The sequence below is a fragment of the Carcharhinus amblyrhynchos genome, chromosome 6, assembly GCF_965287045.1.
Source record: "Carcharhinus amblyrhynchos chromosome 6, sCarAmb.v2.hapA, whole genome shotgun sequence".
In the NCBI taxonomy this organism is placed as follows: domain Eukaryota; kingdom Metazoa; phylum Chordata; class Chondrichthyes; order Carcharhiniformes; family Carcharhinidae; genus Carcharhinus; species Carcharhinus amblyrhynchos.
Genome location: NC_137329.1, coordinates 117,773,544 through 117,798,124, shown reverse-complemented (window position 1 = coordinate 117,798,124; position 24,581 = coordinate 117,773,544). Strand labels below are relative to the sequence as shown.

The 24,581-nt window shown below is 41.3% G+C and overlaps 1 long non-coding RNA gene across 1 annotated transcript in view; it reads left to right on the top strand.

The window, feature by feature from the left end:
• The first annotated feature begins 6,024 nt into the window (after positions 1 to 6,024).
• LOC145344249 (uncharacterized) overlaps positions 6,025 to 24,581 on the top strand; it is an 82,635-nt gene continuing 64,078 nt past the window's right edge. Inside the window, exon 1 of the long non-coding RNA XR_013886847.1 lies at positions 6,025 to 6,109. This is a non-coding gene — a long non-coding RNA (uncharacterized LOC145344249). The remainder of the gene's footprint in view (positions 6,110 to 24,581) is intronic.

Below are 24,581 nucleotides of genomic sequence, written 5' to 3'. Positions count from 1 at the left end.
CTGAATCAGTGACTGTGTCCTGCCAAGAATATATCTAAGATAGCAAAGAGAAACTGTTCAGCCCTTTTTCCTGACCACCATACATCATCCAGGGAACACAGTTTGATATACTTGGTAGGTTGCCATTATTCTATACTCCTGGCTTGGACATGACTGCAACTTTGCACTGCACATGTTGATTTCAACACAAGTGACACTAATTGCTGGTAACAACAATCCCAGCATCAGTATCAATGCTGATTGGACTAATGGTAAAATGGAGATAGTAATGTAGGATTAGATGAATACAGATGGGAGGAGGCTCATGGGTAATAAAGCAACTGGATTAAACATGGTAAATCCATGATTCAAGTACTTGCACAAACTAAACTTGCCAAACATTAGGATTGGTCTATTTCAGTCAAGGTTATATCATCATATACTGCAAAATAACCTTTGGCATTGAATATGATTTGTAAAAAAGGTGGAGTTTTTTTTTAATTTCTCAAAAACATTTCATTGTATTTTCTGTTTGCCTCTTAAAAATTTGCATACCCAATTTAACATTCTAACATACTTCCTGGCTCAGAATTCTTTGCTGTTCATTCATGAGTTACATAGCTTAATATCCATAGAGATGTCCTGTAAATATATAGTTTGTAACAAAGATCATATTATCCGTATCAAGATTTGTCAATAACTCACTGGACTATTCCTCCTTTAAAAAAGTTCTCCACTTTTCTTTAAAAAGTGTACATGCAATATTTCTATTATTGCACCCAAAGCACTTAATATGCCAACACGACACATCCAGGCCTTTTATTGTTTGATTCCGTCATCAATTTTGTTTTTGATGTCTAATGTCTTACCAAGTTAGCTTCTTCAGGAAAATACCAAAAATCTTGTCATTAGCTTTCATTGAATTACTTAAGACTCTTGTCTAATAACTTTTCATATTCATCATTTTTTCTTGCCTACATAAAACAGATTCCGCATGGCACTGCTCACTGAATACCACTGGTCACAGTAAAGGTAGGAAGTGCATGTCTAGGTAAAACTAAGATTGAACGACTTGCAAAACTAATCATTAATATTCCAGCTCCTTTGGCATGCATAAGGATATCAAACTTGTTAATTGTTTTCAGTTTTGTGCACTCGTCTTACCATGTTGGTCTTCCTCTATTCTTCTCTGCAATAGATTTTTCATTGTTGCCTGCACATAATAAAGTTTTAGCACTTTACAAACCCCATGACCTCTACCACCTGCAACAAGGGCAAGAGAAGCAACATACACCATCACTTGCAAATTTCCCCAAGTCACGACTTTGAAACATTATTGCTCCTGGGGGGAAATCTGAAACTTGTACTTCCAGTATTCAGTGGTTCAAAAAGGCAGTTCATCTTCTCTAGGGCAAATACAAGGTGGCAGTGCTTAGTTAGCATTGTTGCCTCAGTGCCAAGGATATAGATTCAATTCCCAGCTTGGGTCACTGTGGAGTCTGCAAGACTTGCTGCTCAAGGGTGCATTAGCTGTGCTAAATTCTCCCTCAGTATACCTGGAGGCACCAGATTGTGGCAGCCAAATTCAACAGTGTCATAAGTAGGCTTACAATAACACTACAATGAAATTAAATGAAAATCTCCTAGTCACCACATTCTGGTACACCTAGGCACAATTTAGCATGGCCAATGCACACCTTTTGGTGTATGTGGTGGTGGTAGTTGGGAGGGGCATGGGGGTGAGAAAACCAGAGCAACTGGAGGAAACCCATGCAGACTCCACAGTGACCCAAGACTGGAATTGATCCTGGGTTCCTGGTGCTGAGGCAGCAGTGCTAACCACCACCACCCAGAAGATTTTCAGCAATTTCATGGCAGTGTTAAATCTACTTGTTTCACTCAAACTTTTAAAACAATAAATGCTGGCCTTGCTCTCATTTAATACATTTTCCTTTGCATTCCACCACTGATGCAAGGTTGAGTTTAGGTGGTTGCTGGAGCTACTTGATAGATATTTAAAAAGAGAGCCAGGACTACTACTGGGATAAAACAGGAATTTGGCATTTAAATGTACCAACAGCAGTACAGGCTTTGGAACTAATCTATAGGAGCTGCTGGACACTTCTGAGATATGCAGGCTGCCAAGTGCTGGGTTTGGGATACCAACCATAATGCACTCCAGATGTCAGACAACTCAGTTTCCCAATTCAAGATATTGGAGCTTGGGCCCTCACTGTCAGCTATATGAACAGCTGAAAATTTGTCCAGTAGTGCACACTATAATACAAAAAAAAGAGAATTTAAGAAATGGATGAGAGGTCAATAACTTGTTTGAATCATCAGTCAATCCTGATAATTAACCTAATAATGCAGCAGACAATTCATTTTGTGCACAAGTGTAAAGCTATCCATTTAGGGCAGAGTAGTGATTACAAGATTGATTTGGGGAAGAACTAAATGGCATCATGAATTGATCCTTCAAAAAAACCAAGCACTGTTGTTGAATGATATGATCTTAAAAATTAGAGATCAGAAAGACAGAAGTGGAATATTTCAGGAGTTTTTTTTTTCAGGCTATGCCATGAAGTTTACAGCAGGAAAAATACTAATTTTCAGTTGTTACACATTTTCTTCCAATGCAACTGCAAAATTGACCAATTCCTAATAATTTTGAAACTCAATTTTTAAAATTATACCTACAAAGAAAATTTCAAAGTTTTAACAACCAAGGATTTTTTCTGCCTGTTGTCCTAGAAGCAAGTTTGTTAGTCACAAGTAGGTTTACATTAAAACTGCAAAGTTAGAGAAAATTCCCTAATTGCCAGACTAGTACCTGTGGGAGAATTTAGCTTGGCTAATGCACCCAACCAGTATGTCTTTTGAATTGTGGGAGGCAACCAGGGCGCCTGGAGGAAACCCATGCAAACAAGGAGAGGACATGCAAACACCAATAACTCAAGCCAGGAATTGAATGCAGGTCTCTGGCACTGCTGCCCCCCAAGACCATGTCTCATTAATAATCATTAAAAAAATCCTGATCAAGTTGGGTGAAGTTAAAGTGAAAATTTGATTAAATATATTGGTACAAAAAAGCTAAGTACTGCAGGATGCCCTCTGGTATTACAATATATGTCAGCCTGTGTTTTTAGGTGATTCTTCAATTGATTTAGCTTAGTTTATAGGTTCTTAAACTGCAATTGTACCAACTTTTTTAAAAAAGTGCAGCTTCCCACAAAACAATACTACTTCCTGTTGCTATTTCCCCACACCTTTGAGCCTGACAAATGTATAAGCTGCATTTATGAACAAGATACGCTCAGTGTGGCTTTCACTTCAGCTGCTTGTATGCAGGTAAACCCAATATCTATGGGACTAGCCATAGAGGATACTGCATATAATACATTTGAATGCGAACATCAGGGTTTGTGACATTTAAATCTTCAGTAGCCTTTAGGGATGTCTGTTTTCAGAGAGCCTTACATTTAATTCCAACTATGGTATTCCTTTACACATTTTATTTCCAAAATAGAATTTTATGGATCTCAAGTTTCCTGTGTTCCAGCATTTCAGAAATTAAGAGCCACCTGTGGTTCTTTGCATGCAGTTAACTTAGATGCTTAAAGATTGATTCCAAGCTGTCATCCCTGCAAATAACCAAAGATTAAATCAAAGCTAGGGCCAATGAAAAATCCTGACCCAAAGCATTATTCTCTCTAGGTGCCAACAGACCTGAATATTTCTAGCAGATCTGCAACATCCACATTTTCTTAAAAACAAAGCTATCATCTTTTAACTCTCCATTACACCATTTACCACCTGCTATCCCCTATAACAGCATACTTCAGTAGTTTTTTCCAGTTACTACTGCATTCAGTCACTCCTGCAGGTCATTCAGCTTCACTGCACAAGTGTTCAGATGGAACATTTCCTTTTCCCCATTAAGTTGGTATAGATTATTGGATTTATTTTAAAACTTCCAAATATATCACAAGCTAAGTATGATGCTTTTAAAGTGTTTGCTAAAATAGCCAATCATGGGGAGCACATCCAACATTATTGTATGTCAAATTCCAGAATCTGCAAGTGGGCCAGCCATCGTGCAACTTGAGTTGTGTTCCATTGTATAGTAGGCAATCTGACCTTCTGCACCAACCCAGTCACCTGTGCCAAGCAAACAGAGGTGCACCTGTTGAAGCAGATTTGCACAATAAGCATCTGAAGATTCATTAATGTTACTGCTGTTCAAGTGTGACCACTTTTTAACAATTAATATTTCCCCAGAAAAACACCACATGTATATTATTCATTTAAACAACTTTAATGAGAGAAAATGGTCTTACAGTTGATTCATACAAATGAGATGTATTCCCTTGGGAATAGAGTGAACAAATACAAAGCAAACCAAGATCACATTTAAAATCAGGATCAATCAGAACACAGATCCAGTTATCAAGGAGCATTTGACAATAGCTGTATAATTTGGTTACATTCCACACAGAATTCTGATCTATTCTGTTGCTGCACTGAATGTTATATTTAAATATTGAATTGGAGGGGGAAGGTCCTAAGATTGCTTTTGCTTCTTTCCTCTTCCAAAAACCCTATTCCTGCACTTGTTATATAGTTGCTAATCAAAGGCGCATATACATTTTTAAAAATCTAAAACTACATTGGCAGGTTAGATAAAATAAAAAAGAAAGGACTTGGAGGTAAAGTAAAGGAGTGAACAGATAAAATAAAAAAGGAAAGGACTCATGGATGCAAAGACAACAGACAACCATCTTTCATGCTTCCAATTAAGTGAACTCAATTCATCCTATGACTGTTTTGCTTAATGGCTCAGTGTCAAATCTGGGTTTCAGAAGACAAGTGAATCAAAACATACGGATTTCCACATTTACAAACAAAAACACACTGAGCCAACAACATTAAGGCACCAAAATGGAGATAATTTGAAAAAAAAATCAGCCCAGGTTGCAAATATCCATGACGACGACGGTTTTGAAGCAAAAGTGTCCAGATGAGATGGAAATTGCAGTTTCTGTTCAGATATAAAAAACCAGAGAGATGATCTCCTCCGCCGAGTTGTCACCAGCACTAGCAAGGCAGTAGCTTGCGCAGTTATCTCCATACTGGGCAGTGTCACAGACCCTTCCAACAACACAAACTACTACCTCAGCCAGTGGACTGGTCAAAGAGGGAAAGAGAAAAATCCGGGAAGATGCTCGGAGAAATCCCACACACACATATTCACACACAAAATTGGACATGAAACACATACGAAAATAAAATCCCTATGCCCACCCATCTACCACCCTCAGAGGCGGACAATGGTCTTGATTACCAAGGGCAAAGAAAAACATCCCCGCCCAGTGATCCGCCAGCGACCTAAAACAAGGTGCAAACACTCCCATTCCGAGGCGACAAAGGGTGGAGGGGGGAATTTCAGATAAAATAATGATATATATAAATAAACATCAAGAGATTCACTTGATGGAAGCGGGAGGGAAAGGAATGATTGCGATTACCGCAGTGAACAGGGGCCCGGCTTCTCTCTCCGAAGGAAAACCCCTTCAGGTCATAAATCAGCCTATTGTCAACTTTTTATTCATCACCGCCCGCGGATTTTAGTTTTTTTAAAAAGGGGGAAAAGCGCTTTAATTTTTTGGCGGTTCTTCAGCGGAGAGTCGTCCATTTCTAATCAAACAATTGATTTAAAAAATAAAAGGTATTAATTTTTTTCTGAAGCCGTAACGTACCTTATTTTCCCCCTCTCTCCTCTCACAAACACCGAATGTGCGGTTCACCGGGCAAGGATTAAGTAATAAAAAAACCATACACGCGATGTGGACATAGTCCTAAATGGACAGTGAAGCAAGCGCCCCCTCCACACACAAACTGCCGGCCAACGGTCGCCGCTCGAGCGCCGGCATCGCGCGCGGTGAGGGAGGAGGGGGATGGGAAGGAGTGCGATCCGAAGCCCTGCGAGGGACACGTGCCTCGTGCCGAGGCCCGCGAGCTCAGCCCCGCGCCAGCACACGGCGGGTGGCGGAGGAAAAGAAAAGAGGACTCGCTCCAGAAGAGCAGGACTCGAGGAGCAACGACAGCAGCCAGGACAACAAGCCAGGAGGTAGGAGAAGGCGGCCACTCAGCCCATCGAGCCTACACCACCCAAGCCCCCTGTATCACGTCCCCCCCTTATATTTACCATTGCCGATGCGGAGGGGATAATTTACCCAAACCATACGCATCTTTGGAGGCAACTCTGGAGGTAAAATAAGTCCTGAGGTATCAATCACGAAGTAAAAAATCAACTACAACCGCCGCCCCCCCCTTCTGTTAGTGATCGGGTAGAAAGAAAGGAAAGCGAGAGTTCCCATCCTCTTCACTTCCCCATCCATTTTAATACCGACTCACCGCGGATTAAAATTTTTTTAACGACGGGAAAAAAACCTCTTTTCTCACCCAAACCCCTTCATTTTTGCTTTCCGCTGCTGAAATAGAGAGATTTTTTTCTAAAAGGAGTGGAGTAGGAGAGATAAGGTGGCGATCCCTACCTCTCTCTCTCTCTCTACCCTCTCTCTCCGTGATCTCTACGTCTGGCCGAGCCGAGCTTAGGCCTCCCCCTTTTTTTTAACCTGCCCCGCCCCCTCCCCGCCGACCGCCCGTCACCCCGCAAGCCAATTGGCAGGCGCCTTTTCTCGTGGCCCCACCCCTCCAACCGCCCGTCACCCCGCGAGCTAATCGGGTGGCGGTATCGTCGGCCCCGCCTCCAAGCCCCACCCACCAGTTATTTGCATGCGACGTCAACGCCCCGCCTCCCCACTCACCCAGAAAGCGCGCGGGCCGGCACGTGACCTTGTCAAGAATGCGCGCCATTCTTGCAGCGGTGAATTATGTCCCTTAAGGCCAAGGGCTCAACAAAAAGCAGTAGTGTTCATCCTGCAAAAGAAATTCCCGTTTTAACCTAATTAGAAAGAATTAAGAGTTATGCAGAATCGTCTCATTGAAATCAACAAGGGTTAACACTATAAAATATAACGTTGAATTCATGTCTTATGTACCTGTAAAATTGGTTATTGCTAGGATGTGTTACTCATGGATAGAAGAGCGAATTACGATGGATGCTGGAATCTGAAACAAAAGAAAATGCTGGAAGGCCCAGCAAGCCGGGTAGTATGGCAGCAGAGTGGTTAGCCGTCCTGGCTTGGGTCAACTGTGTGGAATTTGCACGTTCACCCGGTGTCTGCGTGGGTTTCCTGGTGTTCTGGTTCCCTCCCACAGTCCAAAAGACCTGCTGATTAGCTGCATTGGCCAAGCTAAGTTCTCCCTCAGTGTAGCTGATCAGGTGACCAGGGATATTTACAGTAACTTCATTGCAGTGTTAATGTAAGCCAACTTGTGACTAATAAGTAAGCATCTGTGGGGAGAAAATGGAGCTAACCTTTTGAGTCTGGATGACTTCATCTTCGCCTGACGAAGAACCACTTCACCTGATGAAGGATCACCCAGACTCAAAATGTGAGCTCTGTTTTCTCCATAGATGCTGTCAGACCTGCTGAGATTTTGCAGCATTTTCTGTTTTTGTTGCATTACTCTTTATTACTCCATCAGTTGATTGCACTGACCCATGTGCTGGCTGTTAATTCCACCATGATATTGCATACGTGCAATTTTGCTGTGAAAAGAGCAAGCAGAATTCAGGAAGGCTGGTTAACCCATGGGGTATTGAAGGAATCATCCAACTGTTCATTGATTGAAGGAACTTAATCTTGCCTTCTGGTGTATGGATTGAGAGGGTGCAGATTTAAAGTAATTAAAGAAACAAAAGTGACACAATTTTTTCTCATGCTGTGATTTATTAGGGTTTGAAGTGCACTGTCTTGAGTGTACAGAGGAGGCAGGTTCAATTAAGCATTCAAAAGGGTGCAGGGTTATGGGGAAAAGGCAAGAAATGGCGCTAGATGATTTGCTGTTTTGGAGAGCTAGGCAATCATGGGCCATTTGGCCTCCTGTGCTGAAACAGTTCTGTGATGACCCAGTTACCTTGACCAGCAGAAGTAAAAGGGCAGTGTATTATAACAAAGTTTTATCTCCCAAGTAATCCAAAAAGACTGAGATGCTTAAATACATTCCACCCTAAATGTGTGTCAAATACTTCAAACAATTTCCTTTAACTTCTTTGCAGTAGTACAAACGTGCTTTGTCTATTTGGTTTTCTGATGATAATCCATGCATCTAAATTTATTAGGAATCCCATATTCTTGTTTTTGTAAATCCAGGTTGCCAAAAAAGTTTTCCACTTAGTGCTTTACACAACCATGGACATTTGAAATCACAGTAAGAAGTCTCACAACACCAGGTCAAAGTCCAACAGGTTTATTTGGTAGCAAAAGCCACCAGCTTTCGGAGCGCTAGTTGCTCCTTCATCAGGTGAGTTCTAATCACAAACAGGGCATGTAAAGACACAAACTCAATTTACAGAATAATGGTTGGAATGCGAGTCTTTACAACTAATCAAGTCTTAAACGTACACACAATGTGAGTGGAGAGAGCGTTAAACACAGGGGTTAAAGAGATGTGTATTGTCTGCAAACAGGACAGTTAGTGAGATTTTGCAAGTCCAGGCAAGACTTGGGGGTTACAGGTAGTGTGACATGAACCCAAGATCCCAGTTGAGGCTATCGTCATGCTTGTGGAACTTGGCTATCAGTCTCTGCTCAGCGACTCTGCGTTGTCGTGTGTCGTGAAGGCCGTCTTGGAGAATGCTTACCTGAAGATCAGAGGCCGAACGCCCGTGATCACTGAAGTATTCCCCAACAGGAAGAGAACAGTCTTGCTTGGTGATTATCGAGTGGTGTTCATTCATCTGTTGTCGTAGCGTCTGCATGATCTCCCCAGTGTACCATGCCTCAGGACATCCTTTCCTGTAGCATAACAGGTAGGCAACATTGGCCGAGTTGCAAGAGTATGTACCGTGTACCTGGTGGATTGTGTTCTCGTGTGAGATGATGGCATCCATGACGATGATCCGGCAGGTCTTTCTGAGGTTGCTGTGGCAGCATTGTGTCATGTTGTGGTCACTGTTCTCCTGAAGGCTGGGTAGTTTGCTGCGGACAATGGTCTATTTGAGGTTGTGCGGTTGTTTGAAGGCAAGAAGTGGGGGTGTGGGGATGGCCCTGGCAAGATGTTCAATCATTAATGATATATTGAAGGCTCTGGAGAAGATATCATAGCTTCTCTGCTCCAGGGAAGTACTGGACGACGAAGGGTACTCTGTCCACCGTGTCCTATGTTTGTCTTCTGAGGAGGTTGATGTGGTTTTTTGCTGTGGAACTCCCACTCACCTGACGAAGGGGCAGCCAGCACTCTGAAAGCTAATGGCTTTTGCTACCAAATAAACTTGTTGAACTTTAACCTGGTGTTGTGAGATTTCTTGATGTGTTTACCCCAGTTCAACACCGGCATCTCCACACCTGAAATCACTACAGCCAATGAAGTACTATTTTATTATTACACTACGCTTTTGAAGTGTAGTTACTGTTGTCGGAAATTAGGCAACTAATTTGCACTTAGTTAACATCCACAAACAACAATGTGGTAGGATAATTTGTTTTTTTGTTTTTATTCTAATTCAATCCAATCAAGTCCAATTCAGAGTCTCAACAAGTTGGGACATTCCCGATCCAAGCTGACAAGACAGGGCTCTCACCTCCTGTCTTGGGCTTGATCTACATGATCCAAGCTGATTGGAGTAGTCGTGGCTCTTTCTCCAAGGCTTGATCTCATTTGCATCTTGGCCAGAAGGCCGAGATGCCGCTTTTAAAAATTGCTTCAAATGAAGCTGAAAAGTAACCTAATGACTTCCACCAAGCACAGCATGATGATACTACACTTGATCTTAGCCAAGGTGGTTTGAAGGATAACGTTTGGCCAAGAGACCACAGATAACACCCCTGCTGTTTGAAAGTGCCATGTGATCTTTTACATCTACCTGAGCAGTCAGTTAGGTTTCAGTTTGTTGCCTTATCCTAAAGATGACACCTCCAAAATAAACTGGTGTGGTTTTGAGCTGCACAAAGTGTAGGTTCCGCTCCCTCAGTACAACTCCACAAGAGTGGAGTGTCAGCCTTAATCTTTGTGCTTAAACTCTGGAATGGGACCAGGAACCTCGTTGATCCAAAAGCAAGTGTAAGCTGCATCTTTTCTTAATGTTAGATCATTTTCTCTACTCATTCAGGTTAGCCCAAAGTTTCCAATATGGACAAAAGGCTGTAAACACCCTGAGTGAAATGCCTAAATCTGTCAAAGGGAAAAGAAGGGATTCAGTTTCCCAAAGATCAAAGATATAATCAGGCTCTCTAGCAAGTAGGGGATTGTGATCAAACCATAAACAATATATCCCTATAAAAATATGTTTGTCTTTGATCATTTCCAGGATCTATTTGCTCTTTCCTAATCTGATAGATTCAAAATTTCCTGGCATAGCCACCAAACAAGTTTACGCTCTGGTAGAAGAATGTTAACAGATAATAAGCAAACATCTCCACAAGGGCTTGGTTTCATTATCCTTCAAAGAGCTACAAAAACTCATCACCTAGTCCAGTCTATGTTACTATCTCCAAATGGTACCCAAATGATATTCTTTATCATGTCGTGCAGTTGCATTGAAGGTGGTAGAACACCTTGTGCACATAGTTACATCTTTTATGTGGAAACAATTACTTTTGTTATGATGGTTGCATCAGGATTTCTTTGTTTAGTCACTGACTGCAGAATCATTATAGGCCGGAAGAATTTGAGAAACATAATTAACAATAATCCAAATGGAATGACTTTAGCCACTGTGCGTGCAGTGTTTGCCATTTAGAAATCCACATGAAAAATGAAGATATCTGCTTGGTGCTGATTGAACTTTATGGATTCTTTAATGGTTCAGTGGATAAGTAAACTGTCTGGTGTGGTTTTGAGCCGCACAAAGTGTAAAGATACAGGTTCCATTCCCAGCCTGTGCTGAGTTATTGCTCCAGTCTGAACTGGTATTAGAGGTGCAATGATTTGTTACAATGGCTTTGGGATAGGGAGAGACAATTTAGCAAGGGATCTTGATCATTATTCACTGATTCTTGATGAAAAGTTCATATATACATCATCAAGTGAAAAAAAAGTACCTGACGTGTGTGATTAACCAAACGTATTGATGCACACTGCATAACTCTCACAAGAACTGCTACTTGTGTGGAGGGCACGGAACTGTACTCGGTGCATTTTAGAATCAAGGGAGGAAAGATCTGAAAATTAGGAGAAAAATTATTTTAAGTTTCCTTTCTTCATTCTCTGTTTCTTTTATTCTGATTTCCATCCAGTCACGTATCTCCTGTTGGGAAATGTACAGAACATACTGGAAACAGAACTGTCTAGGTTAAGTGGATTTGCCATGGTAAATGTGTGGGATTATGGGCTAGGATAAGGGGATTGGATCTGGGTGAGATGCTCTTTTAGAGAGTTGGTGCAGACTCAATGGGCCAAATGGCCTCCTTTTGTACAGTAGGGATTCTGTGTATTCAAAGTGACTATATGAATATGCGTCTTTCGCCAAATGAACCTACTGTATCCTCTGTTATATTTGATTTATATATTTATGACTATACTATGTAAGATTCTTAAACAAACATAATTTATCTCAAACATTCTATAGATAGATAAAGTATTGTTAGCATAAGCATAGCTCTAACAAGTTAGTCATTGTATATAGCTCATACAACAGAGCCTAAAATCGTGAGCATGATTTGAGAACTTGTCCATTCCACATGTTCAGATCCAGTATGAAATAACATTTTGAAGCAATTGACAAATTGCTAGGGTATGGAGCCCTGAAAGCAACTTCTGGTAGCATTTTCAACTGGGGAAGTCGCTAGAGTCCATTATCAAGGATTTCAAAGCTCACCATTTGGAAAGCAGTGGTAAAATCAGACAACGTCAGCATGGAATTACAAAGCAGAAATCAGGCTTGATGAATCTATTGAAATTCCTTGAAGATGTACTAATAGAGTTGACCAAGAAGAACCGGTGGATGTAGTCTATTTAAACTTTCAGGAAGTTTTCAACAAGGTCTCGCATAGCAGACTACTATGGAAAGTTAAAGTGCATGGGATTGTGGGTAGTGTCTTAAGATGGACAGAAAACTGGTTACCGGACAGGAAGCAAAGAGTTGGCATAAATGGGTCCTTTTCCAGTTGGCAAGTAGTTACGAGTGCAGGGATCTGTGCTAGGACCCCAACTGTTCACATTATATATGAATTATATGGAAGATGGAATTAAATGTATTATCTCCAATTTTGCAAATGATACAAAGTTGGATGGCAGAGTCAGCTGTGAGGAGAATGCAGAGACGTTGCAATATATATCATATTGATTTATATTCACTGGCTGAGTAAGTGGGCATATGCATGGCAGATGCAGTATAATGTCACTAAATGTGAGGTTATCCACTTCAGTATCAATAATAGGAAGGCAGATTATTTGAATGGGTGTAAATTGAGAGAGTTGGTTATTCAGTGAGATCTTGGTGTATCAGTTACCGAGGAAGGATTTCCTTGCTATAGATGGAATGCAGCGAAGGTTTATCAGACTGATCCCTGGGATAGCAACTCTATTATATGAGGAGAGACTAAGTCAGTTGGGATTATAGTCATTGGAGTTTAGAAGAATGAGAGGAGATTTCATAGAAACTTATAAAAACTTGCCAGGATTTGATAGGGTAGATTCAAGAAAGAATGTTCCCATTGACGGGACAGTCCAGAACTAGGAGTCGTAGTTTGAGGATAAGGGTAAACCTTTTAGAGCTGAGGAGAAATTTTTTCACCTCAAGAATGGTGAATCTGTGGAATTCACTACCACAGAAAGTAGTGGAGGCCAAAACAATGTGTGATTTCAAGAAGAAATTTGATATAGCTCTTAGGGCTAAAGGGATCAAGTAATATGGGGGAAGGCAGGATCAGGATATTGAATCTGATGATCAGCCATGATCAAAATGAATGACAGAGCAAGCTCAAAGGGCCTAAAGGTCTACTCTTCTATTTGCTATGTTTCTATGAATGGATAGAGGATTGGCTAGCTAAAAGGAAACAGAGAGTAGGCAATAGTATCATTTTTGAGTTGGCAAGATGTGACGATTGAAGTGCTGGGGTTCTACTATTTACAATTTATATCAATGATTTAAATGAAGGGACTGATTGCTAAATTTGCTGATGACACAAAGACAGGTAGAAAAGTAAGTTGTGAAGTGGGTATAAGGACCTGCAAAGGGGTGTGAGTAGTCTAAATGAGTGAACAAAACATTGACAGAGTATAATGTGGGAAAATGTGAACATTAAGGGGTGGGGTGGTTTAAATGAGTGAGCAAAAAATTGGCAGAGTATAATATGGGAAAATGTGAACATTTTCATTTTGGCAGGAAGAATAGAAAAGTAATATATTATCTAATAAGGGGAAATTGCAAAACTTTGAGATACAGAGAGTCAGTGCGTCCTGGTACATGAATCACTAAAAGTTAGTATGCAGCTACATCAAGTGATTAAAAGACAGGATTGTCCAATTGTGAGGGGATTGGAATATAAAAGTAGAGATGTTTTGCTACAGTTGGTGAGCCCATCTCTGAACTACTTGAGTTTTATCTTTACTTAGGAAAGGAAATAAATGCATGAGAAACTGGAGAGAATGTTCACTTGACTGATTTCTGGGATGAAGGGATTGGTTTATGAGGAAAGGTTGGGCCTGTATCCATTGAAGCTTAGAAGAATGAGAGGTGATCGTATTGAAACATAAGGTCCTGAGGGGATTTGACAGGGTGGATGCTGAAAGGATATTTCCTCTTGGAGGAGAATCTAGAACTAGGAGATACAGTTTAAAAATAAGGAGTTTCCTATGGAGGGAGTGCAGAGGAGGTTTACTAGGCTGATACCGGAGTTGAGGGGGTTGAGCTATGAGGAGAGGCTGAATAAACTGGGCTTGTACTCGTTAGAGTTTAGAAGAATGAGGGGAGATCTCATTGAGACGTATAAGATGATGAATGGGATGGATAGGATAGAGGTGGAGAGACTCTTCCCGCTCAAAAAAGACAGTAGGACTAGGGGGCACAGCCTCAAGATAAAAGGGGGGCGGTTTAGAACGGAGTTGAGGAGGAACTTCTTCACTCAAAAGGTGGTGAATCTCTGGAATTCTCTGCCCGTTGAAGTGGTGGAGGCTGCCTCGCTAAATATTTTTAAGACGCGGGTTGATGGGTTTTTGATAAGAGAGGGGATTAGGGGTTATGGGGAGAGGGCGGGAAAGTGGAACTGAGCAGCGACAGATCAGCCATGATCTTATTGAATGGCGGGGCAGGCTCGAAGGGCTAGATGGCCTACTCCTGCTCCTATTTCTTATGTTCTTATGTTCTTATTTAAGATGGAGATGAGAAGAATTTGTTTCTCTGAGGGTTGAGGCAGGTTCATGGAATATTTTTAAGGCAGAATGAGATAGATTGTTGACTAACAAGGGAGTCCAAGATTATCTGGGGTAGACCAATGAAGGGTTGAGGCCACATTCAGATCAGCCATGATCTATTGAATGGTGTAGCAGACTCAAGTGACTGAATGGCCTACTCCTCCTAAACTGTATGAAATCCACGCACAAATGTTTGTTGCTGGTAAGCTATTAGTGGGAACCCAAAGTTGATTTCCCCCTCCTGACTCAGGAATATGCCACTCAAATCAAGATTAGATAATTTAGTCAAATTGGGAAACCAAACTGGAATCTTATTTTTGTAATGTGAAATTAGCAAAGCTACTGCTGACATTTGATACAGTTTTTGTTTGCTATTTGAATGTCATCATGTAAGTAAAAACACTTTTAAGAACTGTCACAGTATACTTAAGTCTGACAACCTGGGAAATTTTAAGATTAAGTTACAGATTAAAACAATTGCAAAACTGAAAACATTTCACTAGAGACTGAGAGCTGGCAAAAATTGAGGTTTTTTAAAATGCTGCAAGAATATATATGCAGATTATTTGTCTTGTATCATGAACACAACATAAAATAAGAAGTTCAAGTAAGGTTGTAAATTTATTTTATTTCAAACCAGATAATTGTGCCTGTAAAAATGATATTTTCAAACTTGATCTGCAATAGGATTCCCATGGAACCAGCCAGCCTTCACATTTATGTTTTGTTGTGGCGCAATTTCTGTTATATTATGCCAATATAAACTTTCCTGTTAGAAGTTAGGACAAGAGTTCCTGTGTGCTAACATTCAGAGGAATTTTCCACACAAAGATTTGAAAACCCAGGTAAAGCAGTTACTTCTGTGCAAATTAATACTACTAAGAGAGAATAAGTAGCTGATTAGAACAGGACAAGAATTAGATGGATACGAATAAGTACAACTTGAGATAATCAAATGGTGTTTAGATATAATGGTTCCTGAATGGATAAGTCAATTCAATGTTTTATCAACCAAAACAGCTTGTTAAGCTTGTGAAATGTAGGATTGTAAGATTAGATAGATATTCTACAATTTGGTTTTTTTACCTCTGAGGCATTGGAATTGTTTTAAGAGTCAGAATCGCAGAAAAGGCTCTTTGGCTCAACAAGTTTGCACCAGCAATAACTTCCACTAAGGTTGTGCTAATCCCATTTTTCACACTTGTCCCATATCCTTGAATGTTATGATATTTCAAGTGCTCATCCAAATATTTTTTAAAGGTAATAACATTCCCAGGCAGTGCATTCCAGATTCTCACCACCCTCTGAATGAAAACTGTTATTCTCACGCCCCCTCTGAATCTTCTGCCCCTCATCCTATGATTATGTCCCTTGTGATTGACCCCTCAACCAAGGGGATCAGCTGCTTCCTATTTACCCTGTCTGTACCCCCTCATAAATTTATACACCTCAATCATATCCTCCCTCCCCCCCCACTCCACAACCTTCTCTGCTTGAAAGAAAACAATCCCAGTCCCATCCAGCCTCTCCTTATAGCTCAAATGCTCCATCCTGGTAAATCTACTCTTGTAGCTCCTCTAGTGCAAACACATTCTTCCTATAGTAGGTGACCAAAACTGCACACAGTACTCCAACTGTGTCCTAACCAACATTCTGTATAGTTCCAAAATAACCTCCTTGTTCTTATACTCTATGCCATGACTGATGTGCCAAATGATAATTTTCTGGCTCCTCATTACATTCCAAAGGACTGACAAAATAACCATGTTTTACCAATTCTGCGCTGGCCAGGTGTGATTATTGATCCAGTTGTAATGAATTGGAAGCCAGTGAATACAGTATATACTGATCACTAATGTCTGGAATATTGCAAACTGTTTTTAGGAAGAGGTTTGGTGAGCTACCATAGTTCAGTCAATTGATTTCTTTTTTCCTGCCAAGTTTTAGTTAGTTTTCTTTCTGGTCATAATTGTGCTTTCTTGCTGCTTGCAGAAGTTATGTCTGGTTAGCATCCAATGTTGGGACAAATGTAGCAAATCATAAGATATTAGATCCATGAGGATTTTATACTATTTGATAAGTTAATGTTTTTAACCTTATAATTCTTTAAACAGCATACACCAGATGATTGAAACTTAAATTAAAGTGAATAAAATAACACTGTTCTCAAGTTCCATCCTTAAAAAACTTTTTTCATTATTCATTAAAAAATGTTAGACATAACCAACTGAGATCTCAAGACATATTCGAAAAAATGCTGATTTCTTTTCAATTTGACTTTTAAAATATTTTGCTTTCAGTGGGTAAAATGGATATATCTAACCTGCTGAGCATTAAACACAGGATGTTGTGCCATGCAGAGGCAAGATTTTGCAAATGTCATTTCCCAGATAACAAGTCCCTGACATGCTGTGAAGAGGATGTTCAGAATGTACAGTAGGCATTTGAACCCATGAGGAGGAGAGCATTATGTAGTTACTAATTTTTTATGTAACAAACATCACTGCATTTCAGATGATGTGATAAATAAACATCAATTTCTATTGTGTTTTAGCTTTGCATATTACCTGCATAAATCAGAATCTGGCACAGTGCGATGCTGTGCCCATAAATAAGAAGAAGGGTGTGTCAAAGACCCATCTGGCATGATTCCTAGGGGATGGTTGCTGCTGCTTTTACTCCTGAGCACTGCACCTGATGCCTGTCCTGATGCCAAGACCACAGTGTCAAGCTGGCTCTGCATTGAAAGCTGTAAACAATCTCAGTGTAGTCTGGTGTGCTATGTGCTTTCCGTGAGAAACTTTCTTCTGAATATGGAGCATTGTAGAATGCAGCACTAATAATCTCCAAGTAAAATCCATTGTAAAATTCTCTGATGTTTCTTTCATTTTTCACATTAGAAAAATGCTTGTGGAAGGAAGACAAATTGTGGCTTTCAACTGATCTATATTCTCCCCAAATTGTGATGCTGCCTTTTGTGTCCCAGCCAGACACATCTCACTCAGGGGCTGCTGTTTCAACTGTTTCAGAAAACATTTACAAGACAACACCATGGGAGAGAAGAAAGTACTGATGAAATGTCATGTCTGTCAGCAGAAAATGGTTTCCGTTCTTCAATGCAAAGTTACTGTAGCAGTTTGGTGGACACAGCATAAAGCAAGATCTTGAAAAACTCAGTTCTTCAAAATAAAATTTCTGGCTAACAGGCAGTAATCTCACCATGGTAGGCATGTGAGAAAAAGCTTTTTACATAATATAGCAGGTTGCAATATGGCTTGTCTGCAGGAAAATAAAATCATGGGGCTTCCGCTAAAAAGGCAGAGTTTCCCAGTTAGCTTTGCTCTTGAATGTGTGGATCATAATAAATTAGTGGCATTAATATTTTAGTACATTGTTGCAGAAATCTTATTTTAATTTTTAAGTGTGTGACAAAGTACAACTGAAAATGATTTTGGAGCGAAGTTTCAACCTGAATGCTATTGGGACTTATTTCCGTTGGGTCTAAACCTAGACTCAAACAGGCCATTCAGCCCATTGAACCAATACTAACCCTTTCAAAAAGCAGGCCAATTTAATCCAGTTTCCCTACAGCCTTGCAATCTTTTTGCTTTCTATATTGTGATAACCCCCACAAGTTCCTTGGGGAATCTCTGATTGTCTCCCTGTGGGACTCATTGAATATGGGTTCCCTTGGCAACAGACATGGCCTGCCAAGGAACTCATCATCTGAGCCGTTTATAAGGCAGACACTGGAAGGAAGGGTCTGCAGAATCATTATTCTGTTTGGGACTTACGTATATGCACGACAGAGTAGCGGCTTTATTTTGTGTTTCACAATAAATATCTTCTTTTCCAGTCAGGTTTCCAGAGTTATAGAATCATGCAGTGTAAAAGAGGCCCTTCATGCCATCAAGTCTATTCCAACACATTAGAATCACCTCAACCCCCATCCAATAGCATCTGCCAGCACTTGGCCTATAGCCCTGAATGTAATGATGTGCCAAGTGCTCATCCAGATACAAAGAACAAAATCAGCCCGGGAAACAGGCCCTTCGGCCCAACGAGCCCGCGCCGCCACCCCAACACCACCAGTCCACCTCTCTACCCACGACCCCTGTCTACTTTTTAAAGGATGGCAACCTGCCTTTAGCACTTTCCCAGGCAGTGCATTTCAGACTGTCACCACCATCTGGGTTTAAACGTTTTTCCTCACATTCACTCACCCCCCCCCACCCACAAACAAACATCTTGCCCTTCACCTTGAACCTATGTCCTCTCATGACTGACCCTTCAACTAAGGAGAACTGCTGCTCCTTATCCACTCGGTCTATGTCTCTCATAATCTTGTACACCTCGATCAGGTCGTCGCCTCGCCCCCCCCCCCCCCCCCCCCCCCCGCACAGCAATCTTCTCTGCTCCAATGAAAATAACCCAAGTCTATGCAACCTCTCTTCAGAATGTAAATGTTCCATCCCAGGCAGCATCCTGGTGAATCTCCTCTGCAATCACATCCTTTTGATAATATGGCAACCAGAACTGCACACATTACTGTAGCTGTGGCCTCACCAAAGTTCTATACAACTCCATCATGGCTTCCCTGCTTTTGTAATCTGTGCTTTGATTGATAAAGGCAGGTATCCCTTATGCCTTCTTCACCACCCTACTAACGTGCCCTTCCACTTTCAGAGATCTGTGGACAAACATGCCAAAGACCCTTTGTCCCATAGAACTTCCTAATGTCTTACCAGTCATTGAGTACTTCCTTGTCAAATTATTCCTTCCAAAGTTTATCACCTCACACTTTTCAGAGTTAAATGCCACTTGTCTGCCCATTTAAACTTTTGTCTATACCTTCTTGTAGACAAAGGCATGCTGCCTCGCTGTTAACTACAGTCTTTGTGTCATCCACAAACTTACTAATCCTACCCCCCCCCCCCCCCACAGTCATCAATGTCATTTATATAAATGATGAATAATAGGGGGTCTCAACACAGATTCTTGTGGTATGCCATTGGACACTGGCTTCCAGTCACTACCCTCTGTTTCCTACAACTGAGCCACTTTTGAATTCACTTTACCAAATTCCCTGTATTCCATGTGAATGTATCTTCTTTACAAGTCTCCCATATGGGACCTTGTTAAAGACTTTGCTGAAATCCATATAAACTACATCAATTCACTACCCTCAGCTACACATCTGGTGACCTCTTCAAAAAATTCAACCAAATTTGTTAGGCATGACCTCCCTCGGACGAAACCATGTTGACTATCCCTGATCAAGCTTTCTTTGCCTCTCTCAAGTGGAGATCGATGTTCTCCTTTGGAAGTTTCTCTTAAAGTTTCCCTACAACTGATGTGCGATTCACTGGTCTGTAGTTCCCTGGTTTATCTCTACAACCCTTCTTAAATAGCAGAACCATGGTAGCTGTTCTCCAGTCATCTGGCATCTCTCCCTGGCCAGAGAGGAATTGAAAATTTGGGTTATGCCCCTGCCATCTCTTCCCTTACCTTCCTCAGCAGCTTAGGGCACAATTCACCTGGGCCTGGAGATTTATCCACTTTTCAGACTGCCAACCTTGTCCTTCCCTATGTCAATTTGCTCAAGAAATTCACTTTCTCCTTGAATTCCATATCATTGTCTTCATTCTCTTGGGTGAAGAAGGATGTGAAGTATCCATTCAACACTTACCAGTGTCCCCTGGTTCCACCTACAGATTGCCCCCTTGGTCCCTAATGGGCTGTACTCTTTCCCTGGTGATTCTCTTCCCATTGATATACGTGTAGAATATCTTGATTTTCTCTACTTTTACCAGCCAGAGCTTTCTCATATCCCCTCTTTTCATTCTTAATTGCTTTATTAAGCTTCACCTTGCACTTTCAATACCTCAGTAATGGCTCCACAGATTTAATAACATAATAAGAACATAAGAAATAGGAGCAGGAGTAGGCCACCTAGCCCTTCGAGCTTGCCCCGCCATTTAATAAGATCATGGCTGATCTGAAGTGGATCAGTTCCACTTTCCTGCTTTCTCCCCATAACCCTTAATTCCCTTGTCTATCAGAAATCTATCTACCCGTGACTTAAATATATTCAGCGAGGTAGCCTCCACCACTTCAATGGGCAGAGATTCATCACCCTTTGAGTGAAGAAGTTCCTCCTCAACTCTGTTCTAAAGTGCCCCCCCCCTTATTTTGAGGCTGTGCCCTCTAGTTCTGCTATCCTTTCTAAGTGGGAAGAATCTCTCTACTGCTACCCTATCTAGCCTTTTCATGATCTTGTAAGTCTCTATAAGATCCCCCCCTCAGCCTTCTAAACTCTAACGAGTACAGACCCAGTCTATTCAATCTCTCTTCATAAGCTAACCCCCCTCATCTCCGGTATCAGCCTGGTGAACCTTCTCTGTACTCCCTCCAAGGCCAATATATCCTTTCTCAAATGCGGGGACCAATACTGCACACAGTACTCCAGTTACGGCCCCACCAGTGCCTTGTACAGTTGCAGCAAGACCTCCCTGCTTTTATATTCTATCCCCCTCGCTATAAAGGCCAACATTCCATTTGCCTTCTTGATCACCTGCTGCACCTGTAGGCTGGGTTTTTGCGATTCGTGCACAAGAATCCCCAGGTCCCTCTGCACTGTAGCATGCTGCAGCTTTTCGCCCTTTAAATAATAATCGCTCCTACTATTATTTCTACCAAAGTGGATAACTTCACATTTGCTAACGTTATACTCTATCTGCTAGGTCCTCGCCCACTCACTGAGCCTATCCAGATCTCTCTGCAGACTTTTCGCGCCTTCCATGCAATTTGCTTTTCCACTCATCTTCGTGTCATCAGCAAATTTTGTTACCCTACACAGCCCCCTCCTCCAGATCGTCTATGTAAATGGCAAACAGTTGAGGCCCCAGCACCGATCCCTGTGGCACTCCACTAGTCACCAACTGCCAACCAGAAAAGCACCCATTGATTCCAACTCTCTGCTTCCTGTTAGACAACCAATCCTCAATCCATGCTAACACCTTACCCCCAACTCCATGCACCCTAACCTTTTGCAGCAACCTTTTGTGAGGCAACTTATCAAATGCCTTCTGGAAATCTAAAAACACCACATCCACCGGTTCCCCTCTGTCTACCGCACTCATCACATCCTCATAGAAATCCAATAAATTTGTTAAACACGACTTCCCCTTCACAAATCCGTGCTGTGTCTGCTTGATCAAACCATTCTTAATCAAAGGATTTGCTCCCTGTGTACTTTTTTAAAAGCCTTTCTTTTCCTTCTCATTGTATTCTGAATATCTATGGTCATCCATGGATCTTTGGGCTTGTTATTCCTACATTTCACCCCACCCCCCCATTTCCTTTTTGAATGCCCCCCACTACTCTTCTGTATATCTTCCCATTAGTAGCTGTTCCCAGTCTACCTTGGCCAGATCCTGTCTTATTTTACGAATATCTCAATCCAAAACTTGTTTCTGCAGATTGTCTATTTCCTTGCCCATAACAAACTTAAATTGTACCATGTTGTGAATCCTTTTGGTAAAATGCTTCCCCACCACCACCACAACAACCTGTCCAGCTTCATTCACCAATACGTTAAATACATTGGTGATGAGGAACAAGGAACATTTTGGAAAATCTTTTAACAAACCCAGTAAAACAGTCAAGGGGAGATTTGAAAATGCTGTCTTTTGGAAAATTGAAATGGTATAATGTGGGTGTGGAAGCTTGGCCCCAGTACACCAAATGACTTAAACATTTTTTCCAGTCAAATGGGATAGAAGAGGAGAACTGGCAAAAAGTCAACCTTCTGACTACTTGTGGGGCCCCAACCTTTAGCCTTCTAAAGAGTTTAATTTATTCAGCAGCCCCAGATTCAAAATCCTTTAATGAACTGATAATGAACCACTATGATCTGAAACCACCTGTTCTATTGCAGCGCTACAGGTTTAACATGGCAAATAGACTTTCTAGAAAATGGAATTCTTATTCCATTCTGATACCGGAGTTGAGGGGGTTGAGCTGTGAGGAGAGGCTGAATAAACTAGGCTTATACTCGTTAGAGTTTAGAAGAATGAGGGGAGATCTCATTGAGACATATAAGATGATGAATGGGATGGATAGGATAGAGGTGGAGAGACTCTTCCCGCTCAGAAAGGACAGTAGGACTAAGGGGCACAGCCTCAAGATAAAGGGGGGGGGAGCGGTTTAGAACGGAGTTGAAGAGGAACTTCTTCACTCAAAGGGTGGTGAATCTCTGGAATTCTCTGCCCGTTGAGGTGGTTGAGGCTGCCTCGCTAAATATTTTTAAGACGCGGGTTGATAGGTTTTTGATAAGCGAGGGGATTAAGGGTTATGGGGAGAGGGCGGGAATGTGGAACTGAGCCACGACAGATCAGCCATGATCTTATTGAATGGCGGGGCAGGCTCGAAGGGCTAGATGGCCTACTCCTGCTCCTATTTCTTATGTTCTTATGTTAACAAGACTGCGAAAATTGGTGGAACACTGAGTATGGGCCAGCACTACTGACAATGTTAAGGGACCACCTGGTATGTGGAAGAGCTAAATCTGACCTTAAGAAAGCCATAGAACTTTCTCACAAAAACACAGAGAAAGGGACCCAGGAGCTTCAAAGATCCATAGACAGCACTGTCCTCAGCCTTGGACGACTCCCATACCACAGAACCAAGTTCCTAAACGATTACATTCGCGTTTCCCATTTTGTTGCCAAGGAAGGGCGATTGGAGAGGTGGTCGCAAAATTCCAGAACTGGACAGATTTCTCCACAATATAGCGTGGAGTAAGCATATCCATGCTGTACTTGCAGTCATAGGGTCTGCCCCAGACAAAGCTACTGAAACAGGCAAAACGTGTTATCACCCAGGTCGAATGTCTAACTGATGGAGTTTAGAAGGATGAGGAGGGATCATATAGAGACATATAAGATAATGAAAGGGATGGATAGGGTAGAGGTAGAGAGATTCTTCTTGCTTAGAAAGGATAGCAGGACTAGAGGGCACAGCCTCAAAATAAGGCGGGGGGCAGTTTAGATCAGAATTGAGGAGGAACTTCTTCACTCAAAGGGTGGTGAATCTCTGGAATTCTCTGCCCATTGAAGTGGTGGAGGCTACCTCACTAAGTATATTTAAGTCATGGGTAGATAGGTTTTTGACAGACAAGGGAATTAAGGGTTATGGGGAGAAAGCGGGAAAGTGGAACTGATCCACTTCAGATCAGCCATGATCTTATTGAATGGTGGGGCAGGCTCGAAGGGCTAGATGGCCTATTCCTCCTCCTATTTCTTATGTTCTTATGATCTCCTTGTCGGCCTTGTTGAATATAAGTTCTCTTGGTAACAGGTAATAAATAACCTGCCCAGGTAGTACTCGTCATCTAAGCCCTCTATAAGGCAGATACCAGGAAGTGTTTATAGAACCATTGTCTCAGTTGGGACTTGTGTATGCACGCCACAGAGTAGCTTTATTTTGTGTTTAACAATAAATACCATTCTTTTCCAGTTGGGCTTCCTGAGTTTTTATAAACATATTACATTTACATACAGCATTGGCTTTACATCCACAACAACTGAAGGTCACCTACTCGCAGCCTTATTTGTAAGCATTCTAGTTTTAAAAAACCAGGTCAGATTATGTTTGGTTTTTCTGTCCTATTGAGTGTAAAGCAATGGTGTATCAACTTATTTGCGTGTACAGACTACATACACTGACAGAATTCCAAAGCATCTCCCCAACCAGTAACAATGAAGCAATCGCTAAAAGATAGCTATTTCATCATTGCAGAAATATTTTAAATATACAACAAAAATAACATTTTGGTAAGGCACTAAATACAGGAATCATTGTTCCTTTGGGAGCAAATCTACACTCTGAAAAACAGAAAACCCATAGTATACTGGAGTGAAGTGGAAACTACACATTTCAGCTTTAATTAATATTTTGAACCAGAGTTAGAGATTTAAATTCAAAATAGGTCTATTAGGACATAACTGCAATAATGATAATTTTGGCAGAATTGTGGGGAGCAAGATCTTTTCTCCCCATTCTAATCCCTGATTCATCACAGTTAGAGGGATTCACAATTCCATTTGTAGTTTTGC